General features: G+C 38.9%; 1 protein-coding gene across 7 annotated transcripts in view; it reads left to right on the forward strand.

Annotated features, from left to right (window-relative positions):
• PANK1 (pantothenate kinase 1) overlaps positions 1–18,563 on the forward strand; it is a 109,528-nt gene that overhangs the window by 4,626 nt on the left and 86,339 nt on the right. For all 7 annotated transcript variants that reach the window (XM_013054754.2, XM_013054755.2, XM_045068466.1 and 4 more), the window contains one exon: positions 1,771–1,903. The gene's annotated coding sequence lies outside the window, so the exon portion shown is untranslated. The remainder of the gene's footprint in view (positions 1–1,770; positions 1,904–18,563) is intronic.

Genomic DNA, 18,563 nt, shown 5'->3' on the forward strand with positions numbered 1-18,563 from the left:
TCTCTCTCTCTCTCCCTCCCTCTGGCAAATAAATAAAATCTTATCAATACATGCTGAAACAGTGGCTGAAATGAAATGAAATGCTAAACTCATTGGCTGAAAGGTTGTTGGGTAACAGGACTTTAACACTATCTCAAAGAGCGTCCTAGAGATGATTTCACAATCATAAAGGGAAAGGGTAATATTACAACATAGAGATTTATTTATTAGATATACCTTAGCCAAATGAGGAAACAGCATCACCAACAATGGAGCAATTTATCACCTGATGATATCTGTGCCAGAAATGTTTAACCTAAATCTAACTATGAGGAAACAAAACAAAACAAAAACAATATAGAACACTGTAAAAGACAACAGGCCTAGGTTCTTCAAAAAAATGTCAAAAGAAATAGTGTCAGGGTCAAGGGAAAAAAAGAAAAACTAGGTGGAGGATTGCATTAGTCAGGAGACAAATATTACAAACAGAATTCATAAATCTTGGTCCATAATTGTTTTATTTTTTTTAAGAAGTAACTACAGAAAAACATTTTGTGGACAGTTGGAGAAATTTAAATATGGACTATAAGATAATACTGGACCAATATTAAATATTTTGGCATGTGATAATTTGTGACTATGTAGAAGATTGTTTGGGGAAGATAACTTGCCTCACTATTCAGCAACTTACCTTCAAAAGATTTGGCCGAAAAATGAAACAAAAACAAAAGAGAAGTGAGAGGGAACAAAAAAATAGAACAGGGAAAATAGGAACAAAAAAGCAAATGTGGTAAAAAGGTTAAATAACTGGTGAATCTAGGTGGATCATCGTCTCTACATGAAACAATGTATATTGTGCTACACTTCTAATTTTAAAAACAACTTTTGAGATTTTCTAAAGTCAAAAGGAAAAAAAATTTCTAATTCTTTACCATGATCTATCAGGCCTTGTAGGATTACCCACTGGCCAACTTGACTTCCCTCTTCCCTTTATGCAATGACAGTGTCTGCTCTGGGTACTTGACCAGGTTCTCTCTTGCATATATGAACTTTGCATTGGTTGTTCCCTCCTCCCCATTCATCATGTGGCTCACTGTTCTTTCCCCTTTAGATCTCTCTATAATAGTAACTTCTTTTTTTTTTTTTAGGATTTTATTTATTTATTTATTTGACAAAGAGAGATCACAAGTAGTCACAGCAGCAGACAGAGAGAGAGGGGGAAACAGGCTCCCCACTGAGCAGAGAGCCTGATGGTGGGGCTCAATCCCAGGACCCTGGGATCATGATCTGAGCCAAAGGCAGAGGCTCAACCCACTGAGCCACCCAGGCGCCCCTATAATAGTAACTTCTAAGAGAAGACTTCCTGCCTACCTTATTCCCATAGGCCCCCTTTTTTTAAATTTGTGAGTTCAATTCTACTTTCATACTTCTATACCACCAGCAGTTATTATATTCATCTGATTTTTGTTGTGTTTGTTGTTCGCCCACCTCCTCAAATATAAGTTCTATGAGTACAAGAACTGTGTTTCTCCTGGTCACTGTGACTATATAAATCCATGGTGATCAAATAAATACTTGTTGAACAATGAATGAAGGCAGATGTGTCTGGGGTGAAGACTGTGGGGAGGGATGGCCCGAACCAAGTTTGCAGGGACAGGCCAAGACTGGATCCTACAAGACTCAGTCAACTAAGCACTGATTTACGTCCTTAATCTGAGGACAATGAGAAACCAGTGGACTTTTTTAAGCATGAGCACAATACAATCTAATTTTCCTCTGTGTTTTGAAAAGGTTAATCTCCTGGAGCAGAGAATGAAGGCAGCCAAAGAAGAGTTGCTGAACCGGTTAGGAGACTACAGCAGCCATCCCAGCAAGAGATGATAACGTGGATTCGCAGATACAGAAAAGTGGACAGGTTTCAGAGGTACTTTTTCCCTATATTTTCCATCTCAGCACCAGCCACTGGGTTTTCCCTTAGAAACAGAGCCAACTTGACAGAGATGCTTCAAATATCATCCCCATTCCAAATAATTCCATCTGTCCCCTTGAAGTGAACATTAGCATAAGATGAAGAAATTGTTAAATTACATTAAGCTGATTTCCTTCTCTCCTCACAGCCTCTAACTGGTACTCTACCAGTCACAGCTAACTTGCCATGTGCCAGAGACTAAGCACTTTATACTCACTTAATCTCAATGGTAAACCCTGTGAGGTGTTTTTTTGTTATTATCCCCCTTGAACAGAAAAGAAAAGTGAGGGGGCGCCTGGGTGGCTCAGTGGGTTAAAGCCTCTGCCTTCAGCTCAGGTCATGATCCCAGGGTCCTGGGATCGAGCCCCGCATCAGGCTCTCTGCGCAATGGGGAGCCTGCTTCTCCCTCTCTCTCTGCCTGCCTCTCTGCCCACTTGTGATCTCTGTCAAATAAATAAAATATTTTAGAAAAGAAAACTGAGGCATGGAGCTAGTAAAGAGTAGTAAAGTTACCACAGAGATTAACATGGAAGTGTTAAGTTTCATTCAGTTAATATTTGTAAAGTACTTATGAAAGTGCCTGATGCATGTTTCATAGTCACCTCTTAAATGTGTGTACATAATAAACAATGGAATTGGAATCTGGGTAATCTGGCTCTAAAGGGTGTACAGTTAACCACTGCATTCTACGGACTTTCAAAGGTTAAACCCAATACCCCTATAATTCTATTAAAAGAAGACCGAGTGCCTACCTTCTGTGCAAAGCCACCTCCAAAAGTGGGACTGACATAGTTTTTCAGCCCTGAAACTGAGTATATATTGATTACAAAGTTTTGAATGGCAGATTCAACAAAAATTTGCCAAGCACCCAATATGCATCAAATGTTTCTACCCTTAGAAGCCTTCAGTCTAAAGCAAGCCCTTCTCGAATGAGATTTCAAGAAAGAATTAATCTCTAATTTCTGAAAGTACCCAATATGTGTAATGCATTCATTTCTCTCCTGTGCATCTAGAGTGGTACTACTTCTGTAGCATCTGAGAACATTGAGAAAATAATCAACACAAATAATTTTGTATGCCTTGTGGTTTATATGGGGAACCCCATGTACAATTTCAAAACGATTTGGCTAATGTTATGGTAGAAGTGTACAAGGAATAATAGGGGCAGAGTGAGTATAGCTTAAGAGTAAGAGCTCTGAAGTCAGACAGACTTGAGTTTGAATATTAGCTCATTATAGGAAGTGACCTCAGGAAGAGTATTTTACTTTTTCAAGTCTTATGAAGTTGTAAAGATTAAAATAGCACATGTGAGTCATTTAATACAGTCCTGACACATAGTGGATTTTATGATTATTTTTATTAGATCTACTTCTTAAGTCAATAGAATGTGAGCTCATGAGTGTGAGTCTTGGGCCACTAGAGCCCTGACACCTGAAACAGTGCCTTGCACGAAACAGCCGCTCAGTAAATATTTTTCAATTTCATAAATGTCATGAACCAGGAAAGATTTCTTAAAGTGCCATGTGGGCTAAAATGAATAAGTGGCAGGGAACTGCCAAGGGAGGCAGTTTCAGGCAATGAGGACAAGACAAGTGCATGCCAGAGTTTCCAAAACCATGTACTACTGTGAGTACGTAGTTCACTGTGACTGTGAGTATTGCTAACATGGATGACGACAGGAAATGAAAAAAGTAGGCTGGGCCTAGACCCTAAAGGGCCCGGTATAACATGCTAAAAAGAGTGGGAATTACATTCTATGAGCCATAGGAGGCTGCAGAGACGTGGAGGAAGAGAAGCAATGGGGAGAACTGGGTCTATAACCTGTCAGTCTTACAATATGGGAGCCAAGAGATGAAGGATCCCGATGTCGAAGAGATGGGAGCCAAGAGACGACATCCCGATGTCAAAGTTTATTTTGTAGAGGTGCAGAGATAGCCAGTAGAGGAAGAAAATATAACCATAAGGCTCTTTAGCTAAATGCTTGTCATTATAGGAAGTAAATAGATGATATCTATAATTGATATGAGAAGAAATAAGACTAGGAGCATGCTATTCAAAGATATGCCAAAAGAACTAAAATTTTAAGAGTGGTTGCCTCTGGGAGGCAGGACTAGAGGTGTGGAATAGGGGAGGATATTTAAGCCCTTCTTACATTTGTAGTAAACATTTTTTAAAGTAGTTCATCAGAGGAAAGAAGGAAAAATACCATTCTTTTATTAAGCACTCATTGTATGTTAAGCCGTAAAGATCCCATCACCTCCTTACTGAATGAGGCTCCCCGCTCCTGTGAGCCTGCAGAGACTGTACCATTGACTACCTTTCTAGAACACGCTAGACTAGTACTTGTCTGAGAGCTCCTGTGCTTTCCAAGTTTCTTGGTGTTACTTTTTATTCAGTGTTCATTTCAAACACCTTCCCCAATGAAGCTCTTGCCCACGCTACCTGAACTTGTTCCCTTCACCCCCCAACCGGTTACTTTCTATCACATTGGCCTATTTTACCTTTTTCACAGCACTTATAACAACTGAAATTACCTGATTTGTTTATACTATATCTTCCCCACCACAATGTAAGCTTACAAGACCAGGATCTCATCCATCTTGTTCACCACTATATCCCTAGTATTCACAACAGTGCCTGGTAAATAGTGGATGCTCAATAAATTATTTGTTCAGTGAATGAAGTCTTGCAGGTGTGCTATGGACTTCTAACATCCAAGGATAACGTCCTTGAAGACTATGATGGTGTAGCCTTTTTTAATTTTTTTTTTTTTTTTTTTTTTTTTGGTGTCCCTCGTACCTAGGCATAGGGTCTGGTTCAGAATATGAGCTATTATAAGTTTTCATTAGGTATTCAATAAAAGTTTATTATTTGAATATATAAATGAATTAATGCTGTGTACTTTCTTATATGCTATTTCATTATCCTTAACACCTTAGTATTTCCTAATAAAAATATATACACATTTAACCTGGAATGGGTTTCCCACTGTTTAGACCGTTCCAAGTGCCAAAGCTGGGGCTTCTGATTCTACTCCATCTTCAGTTTTCTCTGGTGGTGAAGGAACTCAGACTGTTCTGAAAAGTGTGTCCCATTGACAGGGGTGAAATCCATAGAGAGCAGGTCAAGTGGGAGTCTAGCAAAGTCTTAGGGCACAGGTGGACATCCTTCACCTGGTTGGTGCAAGAAGCCAAGTGCAGGTGCTATAAGGGCCTCCTGGTGACGACAACAGCATGTATGGCTTCTCTACACAGAGTGGCATGTTCATTCAAATGCTGGGGGTGGTCTGCAGTCACTGGCCAGCAACCATCGCTTCTCTTGGGGTCTCTCTCTCTGTATGCCCTTTTTTGGAAGTCGGTCAATTGGATATTAACTGTTTCTTTCTCTTTGTATCCCTAATCTAACAATCTCAGTTCTCCACAAATCTGCACAGAAAGATCTAACCCCATGGAAGTGTTGGGCAGGAAAGAAAAGCTCAGCACTAACTTTTCAAGACCTTTTGTCACTGCTCACAACATAGCAAATAAGATAAACAATAACATTCCATTGCCAAAATGGAACTACTTAAAATCAAAATGGTCCTATTTATAGATCATATCTTGCATTGCTTTCAAAATACACAGGGCAGTGCTAGTGGACCTCACATACATATTCAACAACAATTATAGACTTTCTACTGCATTTATCTATTCCAAAGAGTTCTATTTCTGATGACCTATTTTAAGATTCTAGCTTCCTCAGAAAGAGGAAATAGGACTGTTCCAACATGATCTTTTTATTGTAGAAAATATTTCACTTTTTGGATTTCAATTACTAGGGAATATAATGATGGCATGAATAGCATGGCCATTTTTCATTAAAGAAAGCCATTGAATACTGTGATTAATTGATAAATAGTGAGATTAGTTTCAATAAATCCCTCAAAAAATACAATCTTTGCTGTATGCCAATAGGGCCTTTGTGATTAGGAGGAAGGGAGGGAAGAAAGGAAGAGAGGAAATGAGGAAGAAGAAAAAAGAAATGCATATTTATATACTGTTCATTTTCAGTTATCTAAAAGAATATATTTGAGTCTTTGGTCACAGAGGTGTAGAATATTAGGGACATGTAATGGACCTGACAGTCTGGTTCAACTTTCTTTATTTTATAGGTGGGGGGGAATAAAACAAGGTTCTGAAGATTTAAGTGACATGCCCAAGCATAACCAATTTCTTAAAAAACAGATACACAAGGAAAAAATACCAAGGTATGAATAATTAGTATAGTATGATCTCATATTAGCAATTTTGAGGATGACACACAATTTTAAAAACTGCATGAACAAGCTCCTAACAATCAGAAAACTAGCATTGGTTTTATTTCCCAAATTCCTTTCATCCCAACTTCCCCAGAATTTTACCCTAATATAAATTTTTTACCCTAATGAAGTGTTTGTGTCAAATAGGCTTTTATTAATCCCCTTATCATGTCTCTCAAACAAAAATCCTTATATAGATGTTATTTTTTATTCCAAGTTAAAAGCACAGTTCTGTAGTTATCATGACAATTATTATTATTTTACAAGAAATTAAAACAATATAAATATATTAAATATTTTTATAATTACTAACATTTAAGTAGAAATTTTCAGAAACATATCATTTATTGAGATTAATGGGATTTATTTTTCCATTAGTTCATGTGCTCACAGAAGAATATTATATCTAAAATGGGACAGATTATCATTTCTATTGCTGTTATTCATTTTTATATATGTAAGCGTATAGTTGCCTAATGGGGTGCCTGGGTGGCTCAGTCGGTTAGGCTGAGCCAAAGACCATGACCAGAGCCAAAGGCAGATGCCTTTGGCTCTGGTCATGGTCTTAGCATCTTGGGATCAAGCCCCACATCAAGACCCACCTCAGGCTCCCTGCTCAGTGAGGAGCCAGCTTCTCCCTCTCCTTCTGCTGCCCCCCCTGCTTTTCCTTTCCCTCACTCTCCCACTCTCTGTCAAATAAATAAATAAAATCTAAAAATAAATAAGTAAAGTTGGCTTATACAGAAAATAATGTAGGAATAGAAAGACTTTATGACAACATCACCCAATTCTTTAAACAGCTTTCAAATTAGATGCCAAAAACAAGAGTGACTTATTATCTGAAATTATTTTTAAAGACAGTTCAGTTAGGTCTTCTTTAATTTTCTTGAAAGCTATAAATTAGAAAGAGCTTTATTACACAGACATTAGAGTCTCAATATCTTAAACTACACCAAAAAGGATTTATCAGAAATCAACAAGTAGGGTGCCTGGGTGGCTCAGTGGGTTAAGCCTCTGGCTTCGCCTTAAGTCATGATCGCACGATCCTGGGATCGAGCCCTGCATCAGGCTCTCTGCTCAGCAGGGAGCCTGCTTCCCTCTCTGTCTGCCTGCTTCTCTGCCTACTTGTGATTTCTCTCTCTGTGTGTCAAATAAATAAATAAAATCTTTTAAAAAAAATCTACAAGTAACTATCAATTATATCTTTTACTCTTTTACACAGTGGCACTTCATTTAAACCAATATACTCAGTAAAAATTGGAAATACTGTTTTCAATATCTGTGCAAATGCAATATTTTTTATAAAATTTCTTTCATTATGTATTTGAAATATATTTCTCTCAAAGTCTTACAGGTTTCATTTATTGAATATGTGGGAAAATGTCATATAACCTAATTGAAAAAGCCAGTCCTCACTGTCAAACTAATCAGTTTGTAACACACAGTGTAAGACTTATTTTCTGTTAGAAAAAGTCTGATTTTATTCTTCAGTTTAAATAAATGTGTTAATATCTGGGGGTTTTTTTTAAGATTTTATTTATTTATTTATTTGACACAGAGAGAGAGAGATCACAAGTAGGCAGAGAGGCAGGCAGAGAGAGAGGGGGAAGCAGGCTCTCCACTGAGCAGAAAGCCCGATGGGGGACTCCATCGGGCCATGTGATGTGAGACGGGTCATGTGAGATCATGACCTGAGCCGAAGGCAGAGGCTTAACCCACTGAACCACCCAGGCGCCCTGTTAATGTCTGTTTTAAGGAATAATATCAAAAACACTGAGAGCTGAGTTATAGAATCTGTGTTGTATGATATATTTCCAAAAGCAGTCAAGATTAAAATGATAAACAAGCACCTGGGTGGCTCAGTTGGTTAAATGGCTAATTCAGTTTTGGCTCAGGTCATTATCACAGGGTTGTGAGATTGAACCCCAAGTCCAACTCTGTGCTCGGGGGGAGTCTGCTTGAGGATTCTTTCTTTCCCTCTGCCCCTCCCCCATTTCGTGCTCATTTTCTCTCTCTCTCTCTCTCTCAAATAAATAAATAAATATTTTTTTAAAAGATTAAAATCATACAGGTCTAATATAAATCATTTTACATTAGTTAATTAAAACAAGTAATACTTTTTTTATTGCTTACTAGCAGTAATGCAAAGTGGTATCCAGCTAAAACTAGAAGTTACTGATGTAGCAAGACCTATGAGAGTAGGTATTATATTCTTTAAGAAATGTACATATGCATAATTTGAATTCTGATATTAAATTTCTTAACATAATAGAAAGCATGCTTAAAAATCAGAGATAAAGTCATTAATTGCATTAGACATCACAACCAAACTTTTCTTATGTGTTTAATGAAAAATAAAGGTATATAATAATTAGACTAATTAAAGCCAGCTGCTGTAAAAAACAACTCCACACTGTTTTGTTTCTCATTCATTTCTGATATACCACCATTGTGAGTACTACCCTGGGCAACTGCCTTCAAAATACTGCCTTGAATCCTTTCAGTCGGTGATCTGCAGTATTGACCTCCATGGACTTAACAGAGGGGAAACAGAACTTGAATAAGGGTGCCAGAAGGATTTCTTACTAGGTCTGGAAGTGATGTATGTTACTGCTGCTCATATTCCGTTGGAAGGAACCCAATCTAACTGCAGGGGAGAGTGGGAAATGTGGCTTTCCTACACATTTAGGAAGAGGAAACCCAGTTGATGAGCATATGGCCAATCTCTCTCACAAAGCTGTTAACTAATTTGTCCAGCAGCTAGCGAATTCATGTGTTGTTATTGGGAGATAGTAAAATCAGATAATTCAGAAGAGGAAATAAAATGGGAATTGACTATAATCAGAATAAATATCCCATGATCTGCTTTGATAAAATAGGTATAATTACTTTATTGGATGATATATAACTAATCTGTGAGAAATCTTGTAAAAATTTGATCTGAGTATTAATCAATGTCTCTTTTAAAAGTTGGTATTTCTGGGGCGCCTGGGTGGCTCAGTGGGTTAAGCTGCTGCCTTCGGCTCAGGTCATGATCTCAAGGTCCTGAGATCGAGTCCCACATCGGGCTCTCTGCTCGGCAGGGAGCCTGCTTCCCTCTCTCTCTCTCTGCCTAACTGTGATCTCTCTCTGTCAAATAAATAAATAAAATTAAAAAAAAAAAAGTTGGTATTTCTGAAAAAAACATTTCAGTTACTCTAGGAGATAGTCAGCATTGCTACCACTACTATTCAGGCTGTTTGGAGGTACTTTTCTTTCCAGCTAAAGACAAGTGCCAAGGTGTGTGTTTTTTTAAATAGCTGGAAAGAATTGCTTACATTTAAAAAGGTTTTTTTTTTAAAGCTCTTTTCTTTGCTATCATAGAACTCTCTCTCAAGAGCATTGCATTCTTTGATAGTAGTCCCAAAAGAGCCAAAAACATAGTCACCCCACTGCTCATTCTAATTTCATTCAGAGCATCCCAACACTGGCCAAAATACTCTGGTTCCAAAGCAACACCGTACTCTTAGAAGAAATATGTCTGAGAAGGACAAGCATCGAGCAGGTTTCTCTGTGCTTTGATTAATTGTTCAAGGAGATTTCCCCCAAACCAGTCATTAGAATTGTTCTTTTGTTGGGCAACCAGGAGATTTTTACTCCTTGGAACAACGCACCATAAAGTAGATTAGACTATAATGAAGGGAGAGGCAAGAATGCAGACTGTTTGCTCAGGAAAAAGGAAAGAGTATGTTGAAGGAAAAAAATAGGGCATTAGAGTCAAAGAGGTAGATCCCAGGCTTTGTGAGTTAGAAGTTTGTGACACTAGGCCAGGTCAACAGACCTTTCTGAATCTGATGCTTCTTAAATACCAGCTTCTCTGTGTGCCAGCCTGGCACACAGAAGATACCCAGTAAATGGTACTTATTAGTATAGTCAAATGGGAGAGACCAGTGCTGAAAAGTAATGTGAGAGCAATCTCGCCCTACCTGACAGATATGATCTCTTCCTCTCCTAAGGGAGAGAATCCTCATTGGATTTTATTCATTTCTCATATTTAGTTACTAAATTTTAAACTTTTTTTTTTTTTTAAAGATTTTATTTATTTATCTGACAAAGAGAGAGAGAGATCACAAGTAGGCAGAGAGGCAGGCAGAGAGCTAGAGGGGGAAGCAGGCTCCCTGCTGAGCAGAGAGCCCGATGCGGGGCTTGATCCCAGGACCCCAGGACCATGACCTGAGCCAAAGGCAGAGGCTTAACCCACTGAGCCACCCAGGCGCCCTAAATTTTAAACTTTTCTGTGATTACAGCACCTGTGCTCTACTCACTTTATAAACCCCTCAGCTCTTTGACTGCTCTTGCACCTTCTGGGAAAAGGGAGAAGGGCTTGGGACTGAATCAGCAGTCTTCAGTCTTCTATAATACAGGCATCCCCCCCCCTTCTTGAAAGTTCCCATTTTTAAAAAAGATTTTATTTATTTATTTGAGAGAAAGAGAGAGAGAACACACGAGCAAGAGGGAGGGCATAGGGAAAGGAAGAAGCAGACCCCCCACTGAGCTGGGAGTGATTCTGAAGCTGGGGGGCCTCCATCCCAGGACCCCGGGGATGGTGACCTGAGCTGAAGGCAGACACTTAAATGACTGAGCCACCCAGACGCCCCTGAAAGTTCACATTTTTCTGCTTCACTTTTACAAAAGAGCTATATTAGCACCTGTTTTCGCTAACCAAAAGAAATCCAAAGAGGGGTTTTGCTGTCATGAGAAAACATGAAAACAGAGTTCAGCATGTGTTTCAGAGCTAGTCCTTACAGGGACAGCATGGGGCCCAGCGATGAGGGTGGTGCCACGAAGCTCCTTCTCCAGGAACTACACTCGGTGTCTCAGGATCCAGTTGCCATAGCTTCGAAGTGTGTTGTCCCTGAGCATCTGCACTCCATCTAGATTTATTTTGTACATTTGTCAGCTGTGTCCCAAGGTATTAGAAAAGCCTGGAAGAGGTTACTTTCAAAATTCTCATGAATTCTAAGTTGAAAGAAACTTATTAGTAGAGTGTCTAAAATGTGTTTTAATTCTGAGCTTGATTAACAATAATTCTGAGTCCCACTTGGGATATATAATTTGTGGAACAGTTAAAAAAACAAACCAAAAACCTTTCAAATGAGTGGATATTTAAGGGAAATTTGTGGGAGTGTTTGGGACATAATCGGAAATGAGTGGTTTTCTTTCAGTTTTCCTGATTGCTCATTGTGGGACAATAAATAACTAGGCAGATAAGTACCAAACAGATAATTTGGTACAAAAAGAAACATCTATATTCAATGACTATAAATTTAGCATCTCCAGCCACTTCTTGCCAAGACATCTTCATGTTATCCAGCTTGGCGGTCAACTTCTGATTATGCCAGTTAAACAGCCAAGAGTATCAGGTTCCTTTGCTAAAAATATTTCAACTCAAATCATCTTGGCATACAATGATACCGAAATAAGAAGTCTTTGTTCAGCAAAGTGACCAAATTTGAGGAGATTGAACAGAGGCAGAAAAAGACAAATAATAGCTTCATTACCTTGGGCAAGTTACTAATTGAGCCTCAGTCTTTTCATCATAAAAATGATATTTTTTAATACGAGTCCATAATCTCTACTCCGCAATTCCAAAATAGGATAAAAAACAAAAAAGCAAAACTTCTCTGAAACACACAACTATCTTTTTAAGTCTGGCCCCAGGATGATTTGGCAGCAAAGCTGCTGTGGACAAACAAGATTAGCACTTATTTATGTCTTAGCACTCCTGTTCATCACACACACCCTCTGCTGTTTGCTGACACTTTGTGACTTGGGGATTAACTTTACTGTGCAAATGCCCAAAAGACTTAAAGACATGTCCATGGGTAACAGTGAGAAGAAGAAAAGGAAACATGGGTCTTTATGCACAACTCAGATAATGGAGTTATAACAGAAGATAATAGTAGTGTCTGTAAGACATCTTACTGAGACTGCTCTGGAAACAACCACCATCTGAGACTTCAAGAGACAGAAAGATGAGCTGTTAAACTTGTGTAGTGACAGTCATAACCAAGAACTGATGAAAAACAGAGAAACATCGCACAAGGCCAAAAACAAAGAGCTTGACCACGTGTTGATTGAACAGATTCGACAACAAAGAAGTAAAGATATGCTAATGACTAGTTTGTTGGTCCCAAAACAACCTAGAATACGGCATGAAGAACTGAGTTTTGAAAGTGAATATTCAGAATGCTGGCTGCAGAAATGTAAATGTCCTTGTATCAAGTATCTTAAAATCTTTGAAAAAGCTCCTACTGATTATAAAACCACTGATGAATTTGCTAAGATAATACCTGACTAAAACCTTAGCCAGGGCAAATTGACAATGCTGATGAAACAGCTCTGTCCTGGTCCTATTTTCCTAGAAAAATCTTAACAACAGCTGACAAAAGGGCACCAAAGGATTTCAAGGACGCCAAACAAAGTTTGACTATTGGGTGTGCTAGCGCTGTAGGCATACACAAAACGAAATCAGCAATGACTGGGAAAGCCTATATCCAAGGTTTTTTGTTGTTTTTTTTTTTAAGATTTTATATAGTTATTTGTCAGAGAACACAAGCAGGAGGAGTGGCAGGCAGAGGGAGAAACAGGCTTCCTGCTGTGCAAGGAACCCCATGTAGGACTTGATCCCAGGACCTGGGATCATGACCCAAGAGCCAAGACATACCCTTAACCCACTGAGCCACCCAGGCATCCCAATATCCAAGGTGTTTAAAAGGTATGTGCAGGGGCACCTGGGTGGCTCAGTCGGTTAAGCATCTACCTCTGACTCAGGCCATGATCCCAGGGTCCTGGGATCCAGCCCCACATTAGCCTCCTTTACTGAGGAAAGAGAGGGGGAATAATGCCCTTTACCTGTGCATTATTATGTAAACAGGAAGACCATGGTAACAAGAGGAATCTTTTCTCATTGGTTCCATAAGCACCTTGTGCCAGCAGCACAAGCTCACTACAAGCAAACTGGACTGCAAGACAGATGCAAATTATTATTCCTAGACAACTGTTCTTCACATCCCCCTCCTGAAATTCTTATGAAAAGTAATGTTTTCAGCATTTGCTTTTCCCTCAGTGTGACTTCCAAAATACAGCCTTGTGACCCAGGAATTCTATACTCTATGAAGAGCAAGTATAGGGCCCCCAGTGGCTCAGTTGGTTAAGCATCTGCCTTCAGCTAAGGCCAGGGTCCTGGGATAGGATAGAACCCCATGTTGGGCTCCTTGCTCAGAGGGGATCTGCTTCTCCCTCTACCCTCCCCTACTACTCGTGATCTTTCTCTCTCTCTCTCTCTCTACCCCTGTCTCGCTCCCCCTTCTCACATAAATAAATCTTTTAAAAAAAATTATGAAGAGCAACTATAAACACTTATTTTTCCTAAACACCATGTTTGTGTCAGTTAACAGATGTTTGAAAATCCAAGACTTTCTTTATAAAAATTTAGTCTTAAAAATGCCATCAATGCAGTTGCTAATGCTTGGAATGATGTTCATAAGTCAACGTTAATTAATGTTTGGCACTGCACTGGGCTCCAATGATGTTTGAAAATGAGGGGTGCCTCGGTGGCTCAGTGGGTTAAAGCCTCTGCTTTTGGCCCAGGTCATGATCTCAGGGTCCTGGGATCAAGCCCCATATCCGGCTCACTGCTCGTCTCTCTCTCTCTTTGCCTGCCTCTCTGCCTACTTGTGATCTCTCTCTCTCTTTCTCTCAAATAAATAAATTAAAAAAAAAAAAAAGAAAGGAAAAAAATGACCTCCCTGATGAAGATTTTTAAAGATTCAGAGATTGCAATGAGAAGATATTACCAAAACTCATTACTGGAGTGCCTGGATAGCTCAGTCAGTTAAGTGTCTGCCTTTAGCTCAGGTCCTGGGATCCGAGTCCCATGTCGGGATCCATGCTCAGTGGGAGCCTGCTTCTCCCTCTGCCTGGTGCTCCCCCTGCTTGTGCATGTGCTCTCTCTCTGTCAAATAAATAAATAAAATCTTTTTTTTTTTTTTTTGAAGTCATTACTTATGCCAAAAGTCTTATCAGCCTAAAATAAGTTGGGAGAAGTTGGAAGTTCCAATAAATTGGAAGAAGGTGACATTGAAGAAATGCTGAACACTGGTAATGGTGTACCCATCATGCGTTCTTTCAGTTATGGGGAAATTGCTGAGATAGTGTTAAGTACAGACCACTATGAAGATAGTAGTAATAATGACAATGATGACATGAGCACAGCTTTAAAAAGTCTCTATAGAGTATATGGTGAAAATGTGTGACTGATTAATTGCTAGCCTTGAACAATGTGCATCCGTCAGTGAGCAAGAGATCATGGCAGTTTAATCAATTAGAGAGAAACTGCTTAGACCGAAACCTATGCTAAGGAGACCAGTTAACACCAGGGAAAGTCTGTAGAAAGGCTACTTGTGGTGATGCCTCTTTGTCCCTTAAGAATCCCATTTGTCGCTCATCAGATGTCCAGCTCCAGCCTGGTTTCACAGACAATGCTAACCCCTGGTTCAAGATTCTCAAACAACCAGAAGTGTGATGACTATTTCTTGCATGTGTTTAGGTTAGTTTTTCATCAATACAAATTTAAAATTTCATTTAAAAATATTTATCATAATCAAGAAAAGAAATAAGTTTAAGTCCTTATGGTCTGTATTCTTATATCCTATATAGATATCATATAGATATCATATATATATATATATATATATATATATATATATATATCCTATATCCTAGTAAAATTTATTTACCAACAAATTTCATTTGCAAATAAGTTTATTTATATAAATAAATTGTAACATTATTTATGGACTTTATTCCACTTAGTGCGAATTTTCATACATTTCTCTGTAGAAATATTGTGTTCCATAGCCATTTGGGATGTTACAAAGTTACTAGTATTGGCACCATATGCCAAATTGCTTTTTAAATTCCAAAAAAATTCACATTTCCAAAACACATCTGGTCCCCAGGGTTTTGGATAAGAGAATGTGGGCCTGTAATACCTACCTTAGAGATTTGTTGTGAAGAACAAGTAAGATAGTTAATGTAAAATGCCTGGCACAGAGTAAATGCTCATCAAACAGAGTAATTGCTGTTATTACTATTCCATTGCACTACTCTTAAGAGGAAAATGTAGGACAATGTCTCTTTGAAATTAATAAGTTGACCTTGCATAGATGATAATAAGCATGACTCAAAATTTACCACCCTAAGAGATCCTTTGTCCGTATGCTGCTGATATGGACTAGAGTATCTTATAAATCTTCAGCCAAGAGATGGAAGCATTTCCCAATTAGAGAATAGAAAAGCGTTCTGCTACAACAAGCTACACTGTGCTTTATAAAATACATCTACCTCCAGTTAGTCTTTATTTTCTGCAACAAAGAAACATAATTGCTTATCTGCCTGCTAACCATTTTGTCAGCTCCCTCTGCCACAAGCACCCCATAAACAATGATTTAATCTTCCTTGTGAGTAAGGATTTACTCTTAATCCTCTGTGTATACCCTCAGCTGCTATCGCCAAACCTTGAACGGAGCTGAATAAATAAAACTGGCATTTTGTTTTGTAAGTAAAGTTTGCTTTGTAAATTTGCAGTGTCTATAAGATTTATTGCTTTCATTATAAAAGACATATAATAACTATGCAGAATATATGGAAAATATTAACTTATACTTTGTAAAAAGAAAATAAACTCACCTGTAATCTTACAACCAGTGACAATCACTCTTAATGTTTATTTCCTTTCAAAGTTATCTGTTGTCCTAAATCGTGAACCTTGTGAGGGTAGGAACCACGTGCATTCGTGACTGAAAGTCTTCCCCATTGACATAGAAGCCATCAGAAAACATTAAACTTTGTATTGTGAGTCAGACCCTAGGAACTAAGCTTATGGGATTAAATTTGTGGACCCTATTCCTATATCAGGCTTTTCCTATCATTTTTACAATATTCTAATGAAAGATAGTATTCTCCTTCCTCTCCCAAATAATATGCTTCACATTAGCTGTTAATTTATCTAGGGATAGTAAGCAAAAATATCATTTATCCTTTGTTTTCTAAAGTGTTACCATCAAATGTCTAGGTGTGATCTGAGGTTTTTTCGTTTTTCTGTTCATTTTAAGCAGGCCCTTTCATTGAAAGTTTCATGTCTTTCATTGACAATGAGATATTTCATCCTTCTGTTTTTCTTGAATATATCCTCGCCTCCATTCCCTCTCTTCTCTCCTTCTGAACTCCTCTTTGCTTTTCTTCAAATGTTTGAGGATTCTTGTTTGTGTCATGTTTGCATTTTCAATTGCTTCTTAGCCTGCCTATATGTCTGAGTACTTACCTATGTATTACTTTCTGCTTCCTGTGGTTCTAGGGAAGAGGTAGGACACACTACCAGTTTGGGTAAGTCATTAGCATTTTCTCTGGACCTGGGAACTCCCATTTTCTTTTGGGGTATACACGCCTCTTGGGTACTACCCTGCTGGTAATGTCCCAGTGGTCCTTTTCACAGGAATTGTCTTTGCTGTTTGCTGCATCACCCAGGTGGAAGGAGGAAACAGATTGTTCCTTCTGGTGTAATGTTACACAGATCACACTAAATGTTAGATCGGGACTGCCTCCTGCTCCCTATATCCACTAACCCCAAGCTTGTAGCAGTACTGAAGCCTCTCTCATGATTTATAGATGTTTTCTTCATTAAGGTCAGACAATGGTTCCCTCCCGTGTCATCCCAGTTCAACTTTCTGTCCTTCAGCTGTTTCCCCAGAATATTTGGTTCATTTAGAATAATTCATCTTGTAATTCAGCATCATCTTCAGATATCTGTGTGTATATATATATGTATATATATATACACTTTAGGTTAGTTTTAGGGTTTAGACCAGGAGAGGTAGTCTAAAGAATATGTGTTTGCTTTTACTGCCACCTGGACCCAACATCATTGTGGAAGTTCTCAAACATGTTTAACAAACATACTACATTTCAAATAAAATCATTTGTAGAGGATCAGTCTATTAAACAGGTAAAAGCAAAACTGATCTAGTTGAAGTAGAGAAAGCAACTGTGAATGTGAATTCACTGGTCTCCCTTTCGCTCTCCACTGCAGTTCCCAAACCTTCCAGGGAATCTTACAATTCTGCAGAATAGGTTAAAAACCACTGACATGAATTATAGTCCAGAGGTATCTGACCTATAATAGGTTCTTAATAAATGGTAGCTATCATTATTACTACTATTAAAAACCTTACCTCTTGACCTTCCCCTGCCCCAGGCCTTCCAGAAGTCCTGGTACCAACTTCTGCCATTTGTACTAGCAGTCCCATCTTGGTGAGAAAGAAGTAAAAAAAAAACGATTTCAGAGACTCAGCTGCAAGGGAGCACTTAGTAAATATGCCAGAGTGTTCTCCCAGGCCTCACGTGTTAACCTTCCTTAATCCCGTCAGTGACCTGTGAGAGAAGTGTTTTGCCCTCCAAGATGCGATGAAGAAATAGAGGCTCAGACACACAAAGAAGGGGAAACACAATACCAAATGTGTAAGAAATGTCCATTTATTTTATTTTTTCAGTTTAATGCAGACCAACTCCTAGCAAGATTCCACTGTGAGGGCAGGAGATGATATCTAAACCATTCAGGGGCTTTCCTTGCAGAATTCTGGATCTTGCCCTGTGTGCCAAAGCATGGAGAGGGCCTATCTTTTCATGCCTCTTTTTTGGGCACAAGAATCTGCTAGATACCTGTTTTCTGTACCAGAAGAGTTTCCTCTAGTTTGGGACATACCATGGCTCTCTGCAATATAGGATGTCAAGGAAGTCTGAGAGGTTGGGGTGCCAGTCCCTAGGATTCAGTATTTCAAGATATGCCTCAGTTTACAGCCATCCTCTCTGAGCACTGGCTTCCTCCTCTGGCCTCTGCCCTCAGCACATGCAGATCCCTCTTGGGGAGACCTCTTTCCCCCAGACACCCCTTTTCTAGTGTCACAGAAGTATTTGTCTCTTCCTTCCTATTGCCTTCAAAGAATCTCCCTTTCTCCTCTCCTCCTAGGGACACCTGGCATAATCTAGCAGAATGTGAACTTTTAAAAAAGAAAAGCTGCTCCGTGGCAATGTCTGCTTTCCCGGTACAAAACAACTCTGAGGCAAGAAAATACCAAGAGTTCTTAGCAAGAGAATGGTGAGCGCAGGATACAGAGAGTATGAAAAATTGATTCTCAGTGAATTTCCCACCACAAAAAATTGGATAGCTGAATGATCCAAAGCCCACAGCAGTAAGAGGCAGAGCTAGGATTCACTTCC

The sequence above is a fragment of the Mustela putorius genome, unplaced genomic scaffold, assembly GCF_011764305.1.
Source record: "Mustela putorius furo isolate JIRA1106 unplaced genomic scaffold, ASM1176430v1.1 tig00003909_pilon_pilon_pilon, whole genome shotgun sequence".
NCBI lineage: Eukaryota > Metazoa > Chordata > Mammalia > Carnivora > Mustelidae > Mustela > Mustela putorius.